At 45.1% G+C, this 12,364-nt stretch overlaps 1 protein-coding gene across 2 annotated transcripts in view; it reads right to left on the bottom strand.

Moving 5' to 3' along the window:
- CHCHD6 (coiled-coil-helix-coiled-coil-helix domain containing 6) overlaps positions 1 to 12,364 on the bottom strand; it is a 105,803-nt gene that overhangs the window by 38,440 nt on the left and 54,999 nt on the right. The gene's annotated exons all lie outside the window — the stretch shown is intronic.

Below are 12,364 nucleotides of genomic sequence, written 5' to 3'. Positions count from 1 at the left end.
AAGTGTGGAGCAGGTCCAGGGAAGGGCAATGGGGCCTGGAGCACAAGTGCTGCCTGAAGCCTAACAGAGGGATCACCCCACAGGCAATGGCAGGTGCTGCCCACTGAGTACCTAAATCAGTGTTTGCCATGCCACTAACCACAGCACAGAGAGGATTTACTGGGTCCCAGGTACCAGGACCCATAACAAGAATATTCTCCTTTATTTCTTCAAAACCAAACCTCAAGCTGTGGTTATGCATCAATTGCACCAGCTTCTTAAAACAGATTTAGAGAAGCTAATCAACATGGCGCTAAGTTGGTTACACTGATTATCAATACAAATTACACAAACCAATGTATTTGTGCATTCACAAGTGAACTGGAAACTCAATAGAACCAGCTAAATCCCACTGAGAATGACATTTTCCTTTGGTGTGGGAAGCTAGCGCTGCTCAGGAGATAACTGTCCCTGTGCCCACCATACAGTGTGATGGATGAAAGCAAAGGACACACTCTAAGGAAGCACATCCAGTGGAGTCAAGGAGCACACACGTTAATCACCTCCAGCAGACGAGTTCTGGTACCCATCGTGACTGAAAAGGGGGAGACCTGAACTGTTCCGGTGTCAAACTGCTTGAGGAGCTTTCCTCCCAGCACAGCAATCACTACTCTTCTCCTGCTCACATGAAGTCTCTTAACTTCAGGTTGCAACACTTCCACACATGGGGAACTACAGCGCTAATCACCAGTTACACCTTAGAGTTGTCTGGCTTTACTTGGAAAAGGAATTTACTTTACTTTACACAGGAAGAGGAATTAAACATGAAAGATGTGATGGAGGCCAGCAGGATCTAACTACAAACACCTCTGTTGAGGGCAATGGCACAGTGATTTCCAAAGGACCTTCATCAGTTACCTCCCTCCCTCAGCCCAGCTCAAGGCTGCTGGCACTAACCAGCCTTTAGAAAAACTCCTCTTCTGGACACTCCACTGCTCCTGGCAAACATCTCATTGCTTGAGGGGGTTCAGTACTATTTCTTCATCAATGAGGGGGAAGGAACACGGTGGATCAGGGATGGGGTTTGAATACATGGGGAGCAGCAGACCAGGAAGGGCTTGGAACGTGGATCAGTTCTAAGCATAATATGCCACCACCAAGTAAGGCAGGCAATTAGTTTCTGCCTAAAGTAAAACACATTGCAATTGCTATCACTATCATCAAAACAAATGGAAGAGGCTCATTTATAGTAGCTAGGAAAAAGGCAAGAGAGAAAGGCAGGGCTGGGAGGGACAAGACCAATTCCTAGACAAGGAAGTATGGGAGATGAGCTCGACAATACCTTGGAAGTAATTGCAGGACATACAGAATATGAATGATCAAAGCCTTAACACACTCTCTCAACTGCTTGAAGGAAGAAAGGTGGGAGAAAGATCTAGAAATGCAACTGATTATCAGTGCCCCTCACGGCTGGGCAAGAAACCTTTGTCTCACGACCACTCAATGAGAAGGAATGAACACGCACATGGAATCCATGATATTGGATCTGCCTCTCCCCCTCCCAGGGAGGGAACTAAATCAGGTCTTTGCCTGGAACAGAAGGGAGAGGTTTTCTTAAAATGGAACAAAGAGCATCCTTCTCTCTGCTATCCCTTGAGGTAAAACACAATGAGCATGATCTTGCTGCATTTTGACACGCTGAGAGTTACCAAATCCTCTCTATCACTGTGTATTCCCTTTACTTTATTTAATAAATGAAATCTCATCAACTTATCCTTCTTCTATTATCACTGCTGACATCAATCTGATAATATTGGCTTGGCGTGGAATCGTGCTATTATATGTCCTCTTGATATTTAATTTAAGAGAAACGTCTGCAGTGGGGTGAATATGTGAAGCAAGCTTTTTATTACTGGCAGCAGTAAGGACGCTGGGAGTGAATTAGACATTCATCTTAGTCAGGGCCAATCTAGAGGCTCAGAAGAGGTTTTCTTCTTAACCCTCTCCTACCTGCTCAATTGCGGCAGGTAACGGCTGCTCCAGTCAATAACGGCATTCATTTGTCTTGGCAAATTCATTTCTACATGGACATAAACCCCGTGAAGAAGCGCTAAGCGCCTGGGAGGTGAAAGCAAGGTTCTTTGAGAACTCCCATCATAAGTTCTGCGATCGCTGGTCTAAATATCCATCAATTAATCAAGCAGCACAGCTTCCAAAGACAAAACACCAGCTCACTGCAAGGAGCGATTAAGGCAGTATCACCAGGATGCAGACCCCTTCGAAGGTCTCAAACACAGCTCAATGGTTACAAGCTGCTCGCTGCTGACAGGTCCCCTTCTTGGAAGAAGAATTACAGACTCAATGTTGGGAAAGCTGGAAAATGTGTTCCTATTTGCTGGTGCTTCTATCCAGCTGAGAAGTCAGACTAGGCAAGTGGAGATACAGCTTCAATGCTTTAGGACGCGGCAGCTCTTCAGACTAGCATCACTTGGCTTTACCAGGGAGAGCAGCAACTCAAAGTGGAGTTAAGAGCAAGATCCTCTTTTTACCTTTTCCTTTGGGAACTACTCAAGCTGAGAAAAACCTCATGATGGAGACTTATGGTACCTAAACCTCGACACTGTGATACCTCTGCTCACAACATGAAAACCAAAGTCACGAAGGTTCCCCCCCATCAGCAGTGAGCTCTGGTATACAGCTGCAAGCAGCATCCTAAATGGGGCAGCAGCCTGGAATTTCCTGTGGCCTGCAAAACCCAACTGGATGAGCTGCTTTGTGCTGCATTATCAGACCAGTGTCTGAGCTAACCTGAACGAACCACATCAGTGCCCCCGTCACTGCAGCCTCAAAGGTCAGCAGTGAGGTGCAGAGACAGTGCTATGAGCAGAGCCCAGAGCACACAGCAGCAGTTTCTGCGCGTCAGGAAGGACCTGGAGATGTGGCATATAGCTAGTTAGCATGTTTGTATATGCACTTAGATGAATTTCAGATAAAGCTCAGTGATGCTTTGGTCACATGAATAGAAGTGGTGTGCTGCTATGCTGCACTGTACACATATTAAAACTGGTAAGTGGTTAACTGACCTGTGAAAGTGCATCCTCCCTTGGGTGGCAGTTGCCTTTGATGGCTTCTCTAACATGTCAGAGAAATAACTCCAGACAGTTGCAATACACAGCACAAAGGAAGGTTCCATCCTCTCTCATTACTGCATCCTTGACATTTACAGCAGAAAATTAAACACAATTGAAGTATTTCGTACACATCCAACAGACTCATCAGCACAGAACAAACACTCAGGAAAGGCAACTTCCAGCGTAGGCTGCAGGGTGCTGCACTGTCACAAAGCAAACACTACGGCCCCATTAGAACCATGGGATGCCCTGATCCCACATGTCAGTTTGATAACGTGGCTCGAATGAAAGAGGGAATCCCAGCCTGATTTGGGTTGAAGGGATCTTAAAGCTCCTCCAGCTCCAACCCCTGCCACAGGCAGGGAGGGACCCCTTCCACTGGAGCAGCTTGCTCCAAGCCCCTGTGTCCAACCTGGCCTTGAACACTGCCAGGGATGGGGCAGCCACAGCTTCTCTGGGCACCCTGTGCCAGCGCCTCAGCACCCTCACAGGGAAGAGCTTCTGCCTAAGAGCTCATCTCGGTCTCCCCTCTGGCAGGTTAAAGCCATTCCCCCTTGTCCTGTCATTACATGCCCTTGTAAAAAGTCCCTCTCCTGCTTTCTTGTTTGCAGCAGTTTGGCAGCAGAAATAAGAGATGGAAGAAGCTTAACAGATTATTCAAATGCCTACTAAAAATTCCGTAACATTTAAGCTACATAACCCAGCCCAGTGTAAACAATCTGTGAGCCTCAGGAGGATACACTAATGTGATCAGGAAGGAAATCTTTCTGATCAGCCTCCTGTGTTCAAAACACCGCTCACCAGGCTCTGCCACTGATGGGGAAGGAGGAGAAGTAACGTTGTGTACACCAAGAGAGGATGGACTAAGAGAAAGGGTGACAATTTTCATGAGAATAGGGGCACTACCTCCAAATTTCAGCTGTAGCAATCGTGTTCCTGTCTTTCTATCCCTTCCCATATGCCTTGTCACATTGTCTGCATCATCTGCACTATCTCCCCTCCCTCCTTCTCCCCCTTCACCACTGTCTTTCAATAACAGGTCACCCTCTTTTCACCCTACCTCTCCATGGGAGTGCCTGATGAATGCATGTTTATAAAGTACTGTAAGTTTCTGGGTGACTCTGTGATCCTACAGAATTTGTCACTCAAGTGCTTCCCAATCCCCATTCCTGGTTTGACAGCTTGTTTGAAGCTAACACGCAATTCCCCATTGCAATTCATGCACCCGGTGCACCCTTGTCCTTGCCAGGACTGATACCTCCTCTCCTTCTCATCATGGATATGCAGAAGCTGTTCTGAAACCTTCTCCTGTATTTAGATAAGTATTTAGATTCTATTACTGAGAACAAAAGTTAACACAACATCAAAATCTCAAGCGTCAGCAACTTGTGGTGTCACTGCACTGCAGTCACAGAAAAGGGCCTGACCCAACCACATTTTATTCATCAAGCAAACACCCCAAAACCCAGAGCAAAACCCAGAGATTGATGTAGAAAATAACCGGAATTTAGCAGTTTTCTGTAACAACCTCTAATTTTGGAAGTCCAACAACAATCTCTGCATTTCAGTGATGAAACTGAAGCAAATTGTGTGCCCCATCCAGCGCGGGTTCCAGCTCTTTGTCTTACTCCAATGTATCACAGACTCCCTTGTCCTCCTACATGGTTTATGCTCACATACAAGTGATCATTCCCCATTTGACCAATGGGTCACCCTAAAAGACTTTGTTGTGCTTTGCCCAGTGCAGCTGCAACCAAATTTAACTGGCTTCCTTAGCACCCCATGAGCTCCAGGCACTGGGTGGTGGTGGGTTTTGGAGGAGCAGGAGGGTAGCAACATGAAAACCACCTATAAACCCATATAAGCTGAAATGATCCCTATCCTGCTGAACCTGCAAATGCAATAACTAATGATTCCTATCAGCATTCTGCATGGCAGATGGCAAGTGGTTTGGAATAACGAGAGGCTTCTCCCCGCAAGTGGATCATTCCGATGTGCGTTTGGATGTAAATTCTTTACTGATTATGATGGTAGAATACCGAGTTGTGAGAAACTGCCAGTTTGGAAGATGAAAGGAAAACTACTGCCTTTCCCTTCCCTTGCCAAGAGATACAGAAGTTCACAGAAATGGATCTCCTGCCCACAAAGCCATGAACCGTCTTTTCCAGAGATGCCAAGCTACTAAAAGTTGACTAGCAAAGATGAAGAGCCTAAAGTTAGCAGCAAAATGGTCTCTGGAAGCCAAGCAGGAATGAGTCAGAATCTTGTTGCTGGAAGGAGTTCTCTGAATCAGAAAGGAAGCTGGCTCAGCTCCCACAAGGCAGAAAAGCAATATAGCAAGCAATAACTGAATGTGAAAACAACACACAGCCCAACAAGTGACCCAAATAGGGATTTTCTTCCTTCAGATAGAAAACAGCATCTAAAAACTGGTTAAGATCTTGGGTCAGAAAGGGAATCATGAAGCTTACAGCATGTACACAGCACGGGCCCTAAGAATGGGCTGTGGTAATGCTGAATGGCTGGGATTTAGCTGGGAACTGCCTGCTGGGACAATCCTGTTAGTCTATAAAACCCCATCCCAATATATATTCTAAAGAAGGCAACTGAAGCAGGGATACACTGATTGCATACGGCCACAGGACACAGGGATGGACAGGGTCAGTAACGCTCTCCTGTGTGAGATGACCTGTGAATGATGTCAGATTGCTAACAGAGTGATGTTTCTAAAAGGAAACCCTGACCACCTCTCTCCTATAGATGCAGAAACACATTCTGAAGGAGAACAAAGCTGCAGCATTAAAGCTCAGTTGGGATCTGAAGCTCAGCATTCACATTATGCAAACAATCCCCTTGCCTCTGCCCATGTGCCCTGATCTTCAGACCCATAGTGCCCCTTTTACCACGCCGAGCCATCTGCCAAGCACTGACTCTGCAAGATCCCCATTAAGCAGCTCCTCATCCCCCTGAGAGCATCAATAATGGTGCTTTCGAAGAGTACGCCCAAAGCCTTGAAGGCTGGTTTTGGGGGGAGGTTGGGATTTTTGGTTTTGGCTTTAAATACTATCATTTCAAGAAGACCTCCAAGAAGTGAAAACATCCTTACAAAAAGTAATGTAACCTAACTTAAACATGGGTTCAAGTTAGAAGAGCACATGAAATGTCCCACTTGAGTTAGTAAGACCCAGAGCAACTTAAGGCTGCTCCATTGTGTGCTGCTAGTGCCACTCACAGTCAGCACAATGCTGGTAAGTTCTCTCCAAAGAAGCAATATTCATCCCTGATCAAGCAAGTCTTCAAATGCCACTTTCTTAGCCAAATGAGTTCTGATTGTGGCTGCTGTGGTGTGTGTATGTCCCAGAGAAGAGGCACTTCTAACATGGAAAATAAAAGGACAGGATACAAGAAGCATCACTTGACCCTAAGACTCCAAAAGCTGATGGGATCCGATAGCCTAAAAACCATATTTGATCAGAGTAACTCCAGGAGCTACCGAAATTACACCAAATGAATAAAGTCATCACAGCCTGGTGTGATGGCAGAGATGGGTTTTCTCTCTGTTTATAAGGTAGGAAAGGACCTCAATCTCTCATCAGCCAACACCAAACACCACCAACTTCCTCTGTGCAGAGGGTCACCGCGATGGAAGGTCTCCACAGCATCCTGCCATGGTCCATATTTTCTCAGAGGGTGAAGATACAGCAGCTCTGACCTGCAGAACAGACTATTTCTCTCCTCTCTCCTTCTAATACTTGCCTTTGGTCCCTCCAGTCATCCCTCCATCACCCCAGGAGGAGACTGACTCAGCAGGAAGCAAAGGCACTGTGCACAGAACCAGGAACACAATTACTGCTCCCAACAGCAGCACTGCCCTGGAACTCAGCTGCCACTGAACTAATGACCAGACTGTTTGCAGTGTTACCTCAACTTAGCCTGAGGCTACTCATTAGCAAACAAGTCATTAATTCACTGGTAACAAGTGGTTTCTCAGGCATTATTGCCTCTGACATCTTTAATTCACTGCTCCTTTTGGAAGGCTTCCCCAGATGACTTTAACCTCAATCCTCGACAAATCAACCCTGTGCCACTGCCCCAAACACACTACACAACACACACACTGGAAAACAGAGGCACAAAACACAGTGGGGATAAGCTGAGCTGGGTCATCAATTAATATTCATGACATCTTTCCCAATGGCATAGAATCACAGGATGGGTTGGAAGGGATCTTAAAGCTCATCCAGGTCCAACCTCCTGCCATGGGCAGGGATGTCAGTAGAGCAGGTTGCTCCAAGCCCCATCCAACCTGGCCCTGAGCACATCCAACTGAAGCCAAGGAAAGGGGGAACCAAAGGCAAAAGAAGCTCTGAACTTTAGATCTGCCACTGTATCTAATGCACAGTAAACCACTGTGAAGACCTCGTGTCCACCACGGCATACAGTGGAATGTGTAATACCCAATCTGAGGGCAGAGATCTGCTTCTATTTTCACTGCACTCTCCATGATAAAGAGCTGCGAACAGAAATATTTCATGTACTGTGATGCACAAAGAATGTCTGAGGTTTGTTTTAACAGCTGCACAAATATTCCTGCTTTGGAAAACAATCTGGATCTGCCCTGCCAACAAACCCTGATCTAAGGGTTTATAATGGCAACATTACTACAGAATACAAGTGCTTTCCATGTAAAAATCGATAGCAATAGAAACATCCTTAACAGACTACATGGAGTCTTTGGCACCTCTTCCTTTGCTGTTCAGGTCTTATTTTACACTACAAACTCCCAAGTTCTACCAAAGTACTCTGAAGAAATGCTCTTGCAGTGTTGAAGAGATACATTAATATTTGACAGTGGTTCCTCAGCACTAACAGCACTGCAACCTCAGTTCATTGCACTGATTCGTTAGTCACCCCTCATCACGCATGAGAGGAGAGACAACACTGTGAACATGACATGAGAGGATCATTTTACCAACTGGGCAAAAGGGAAGTAGAACCAGCATCTTGGTGACCCGCAAGAACCGAACGTCAGGAAGAAGATTCCACAGCTTGGATAAAGAATAACAATCTAATCAGCTTTCAAGATTTAAAATTTGGTTTAAAAAAAAGAATAATCAGTAAAACTCACACCTGGTAAAACGAGGCAAAGTCAAAATTCACCCATTCACAGTTTTACCCTCACTTGAAATAACTCGGGGGAAACTCATGCCTTGAGGTCTCTTACAGCGACATTCCAATTTCCTACTAAGGATGACTTTATAAACATGAGGAAGAGCAAAGCTTTGACTAATAACTCATCTCTTTAGTTAAGGATTACACGAGACAGACAGAAGTAGGAGCAACTTGCAGAAACCAAGCACTGAGGAAGGAATGGGACTGGGACGGAGCCAAACCATTTGTTGTGAAGGGATCTTCATCGCAGGCTCTAATCACTATGATGAGATAAGGTGGGGGATGAGCTCCCAGCAGTAATCAGTCTTTTATTCCTGAAAACTCATAAATCCCTGTTGCAGAGGCTTTTAATTTCAATATTGAATTAATCATTTATCTGATCTAATGACAGGAGAAATCCCGGAGCAATCCTGCTGGAAAACCATGATGTCTTCACCCTCCTGCTCCTCGGGCTTCATGCCTGTCCACGTAACAGCTATTTCAGAGCTCAGCTCCAGGGCACAGCCCTCTGCTGAAATACCTGAGACCTCATAGTGGGTTTCAGTAGTAATACACTCAAGTATCACCACATCATTCCATAAGCTTTCCAGATCTACACAAACAAGTCAAAAAAGAAGAAAGGAAAAGGCAGTTCCTCTGGGTTCCAGTTAGCGCTGCCATTTTAACTGGGGGGCATCAGCCTCATAAGATCTTGCACGATTCAATAAGAGCTTCATTTCCATGAGTATTGAAAGCCATAAATACCCTGTTCCCAGCAGACTGCCCATTTATGAACTTCCTCCCCCTATCCCCACTGGGTTAGCATGGCTCTCCACGTTCAGCCCAAGAGGACACTTACCACGTGCCAGTTTCTCTACCATTAAATACTCATGGCCATTAAGTTTAAAGATCTTAGGCCCATTAAATGGAACTCTTAGATACTGAGTCCCATATGGAGTAAATCTCATTGGCAGTCTCTCCATTGGAAAGCTGCCTCGGATTCAAGGCTGATGTCTATCAGGATAAGATACTGATGTTCTTTATGCACTCCTTGATAACAATCCTCTTGGCACAACAGGCGAAGCAGCACAGCCACCGGTGAGCAGCTTCAGCAGCAGCTCTGCAAACCGTAAGGAGACCTCAGAGGGAAACTCAGGTTCAGAACAACTTTATCTTTTAACAGCTCCCTAATCCCCTCGCCCTGCTCCTGCAGGTTTCCCTTTGAGCGAGTCACACCCTGCCCGAGCCAGTCCCTGCATCCAAATTTAACAGCTACAGAAATAACCCAGCACCGTGATAAGACAACCTTCACAAAAGGAACTAAATCAAATGCTTCCAACCCAGCGTTTGGAGGATAAGTCTGGAGTGCCTGCACTAAGCCATAACCTCTTTACTGATGGGGTTTTTTCCTTCCCCTTAACAGATTCGGGGGCTGTAATAACATTTAATCCTCAGGAGCTAATCTAAATGTAACACTCCAAAGAAGACAAAGACAACGCAACAGGAAAAAAAGTTTGGCCAGTGCCTTTTGGGAGTGCTGCTTTATCCCCGGAGCGAGCGCATTAATAGAGCTTGGAATGAAATGCCATTTTATTCTCTGTAGCAGGGAGGGGATTAGCAAGTTGTCTTCTCTAAACCCAGTCTGAGTCATGGCTTTATGAACACTGAGAAAAGGATGTGGAACGAAGCGAAGGGCGGGGAGCACTGGCTTTTTATTTACACGCCGCTTCCTTTGTGGGTGGTTACTGATGTGCACAGTTTGCTAAACAGGGGAGGAAGGGGGAAAAGTTCTAGGTCCCCAGACTTCCATTCTGTTGGTTAACAAAAGAGAAAAATCATAAAGCACCAATTATGACAACATCACTGAGACAATATGTCCATGGCGTGTTTCCAATTCACCGCAGCGTGTAAGCAACAAGGGCAAGCTGCTGAAGGTGCTGAAAGCTGTGCTCAGTGGTTTGTTGTTGCTAGGATCTTCTTCCTGGGAGGAAGAAACTGGTTGGACAGAGCCCAGAACAAAGAAGAAGGAGGCAGAAGCAGGCTGGGTTCAGGTGAAGAGACAAGGAACAAAGTCCACTGCACAATCAGGCCATGCAGGCATCAAAGCCCAAGAGCTAATGACTGTGTCAGTGATTTAATAGGAAGCTCAGCACTTGGTACCTCACCTCTGTTTCTAGACAAAGGTAATAGCCTACCTTACCAGCCCACTGTGAAGGGTCACTGGTGGAAAGCTTGTACAACATTCCTAAACCCTGCAACACTTGATAATCACTAAGGAGAGGAAACAGTCCATGGAACGCTTGACCGCTTGTGCAGAGCTGTAGGTGTTGATAACGGAATTACACAAGTCAATAAATGCCAAGAAAACACTGGATTTTTGTTTCAGCTATTTCTTATCTCTGCTCCAACATGGGCTCCGAAAACAGGCTGTGGAAAGAGCCCCAGCTCTATTCCCCTCTTCCTCCATCAGCCATGCCGATACACATGGCAGAAGACAACCCATACAGGGTAGACTGCTCTCACAAGGCACAAGTACCCAGGGTTAGGTCAGACTTCACAGTGAAACAGGGATAATATAAGCTAGGACAGAGACACTATGGGAAGGGGATGTACTCGCCTCTGTGAATGGAGAAAGTGCCACTCCTGGGTTCCTTTTGTTACAGGAGCTGTCATAGTCCAGCACTGGAAACAGGCAGACCTGTGCTTCATTCATAGTTTGACTCTATTCCAGTTCATGTCATTTTGCTGGAGTATCAGCTTATTCCTGCCAACCAAGCTACTAGATCTGTGTAAATCAGCCTTACCCGTCTTAGCACTCACTGCACTTGCATGTCTTGTAAGAAAGCACAGAACAGGATCAGCAAACTGTTCTTTCCACTGAAGTCACAGGATCTTGTAATTTATTACCATAAACAGGCTGTAGGAAGACTTGAATGTACAATGCCTAACCAGAGGACTTTACAACATGCAGGCTTCCAGTCCTACCAGTGAAGCATGAACACCAACATACAAAGGAAGTTTCCCTGACCCTGTCTCAGCCTTATCACAACACACGAGGCATGTGTACTCTTTAACGTGTTGTACACCAAGGCAATGATTATGAAAAGGATCATTGCTACTGCTTTAAGAGAGGTATCCACTGCAGTGATGGGGTAAAGCAATGACTCTTCAATGTACAGTTATAGATGACTCAAGTTCATATTGCCAAATAGAAGAGCCTTGTACAGTAAGGCCAGAAGCCAGGGACTGGCAGATGATAAAGGCTCAAAGAAAAGGGTAAGGAAATCCTAAAAGACCATAAACACATTTTCTGGCTCTTGAAAGAAAGAAGCCATTAGTATCTGCATTGGTCTCAGCCACTAATCTTTATGAGGAATGGCTGCATTCCTGAGTTTCCTCCATTACCAGTCACCACCTTCACAAGAAACAGAAGAGACCAAATGAAACTGGAACCTCAGGAATCAGAACTAAAGACTACTATAAAAAATAGCTTAGTTCTAGTCTGTAAAAGCAAGTAAAGAACATAAACCAAGGTCCCAATCTCTTCCTTTCTAAAGCCACAAGGATAAATCACTGCTAGGTGTGTTCCCAACAACTCACAGCGCATCTGCAGAAGCAAATCCAAGACAGAGCTGATCAAAGACTGTCAGAACTTTATGTCTTATGAATTTCTTTGATTTTATTTAAAACCAGAATTTCGATTTCTACCATAGAAAATGGCATGAAAAAGCTCACAATGTGTTAGCTGCCTTGTTTTGGCTTCTTTAGCAACTTACTGCTTGACTGTCCAAACAAAAATGTGAAATTACAACAGGTTATGTGATGCTTTGGCAGCCAAATATGATTTTAAATAAAGACAGCACAATATACTGCCCACCCTACTAACATATTCATCACTACTATATTATCTATTTCTGCAATTAAGTATCATACAGTCTGGACTGGACCCAACTGGACTACATATGTTGCTACTCCAGTTTACTGCATGTTGGCCAACTGTTTACCCAACTGAGATCCGAGTGCTGCTCTTGACAGTGTAATTGCTTTAGACTCATTAATATTAAAGAATTAGAGAAAATATTTCTTCTTGGGCAGCTGTTAGT

The sequence above is a fragment of the Neopsephotus bourkii genome, unplaced genomic scaffold (assembly GCF_033783945.1).
Source record: "Neopsephotus bourkii isolate Nb327-2 ecotype Australia unplaced genomic scaffold, CSIRO-AGI_Nbou_v1 NB_887, whole genome shotgun sequence".
Classification (NCBI taxonomy): Eukaryota; Metazoa; Chordata; class Aves; order Psittaciformes; family Psittacidae; genus Neopsephotus; species Neopsephotus bourkii.
Note: the sequence above shows the minus strand (reverse complement) of the source record. Positions and strands in the feature narration are given on the sequence as shown.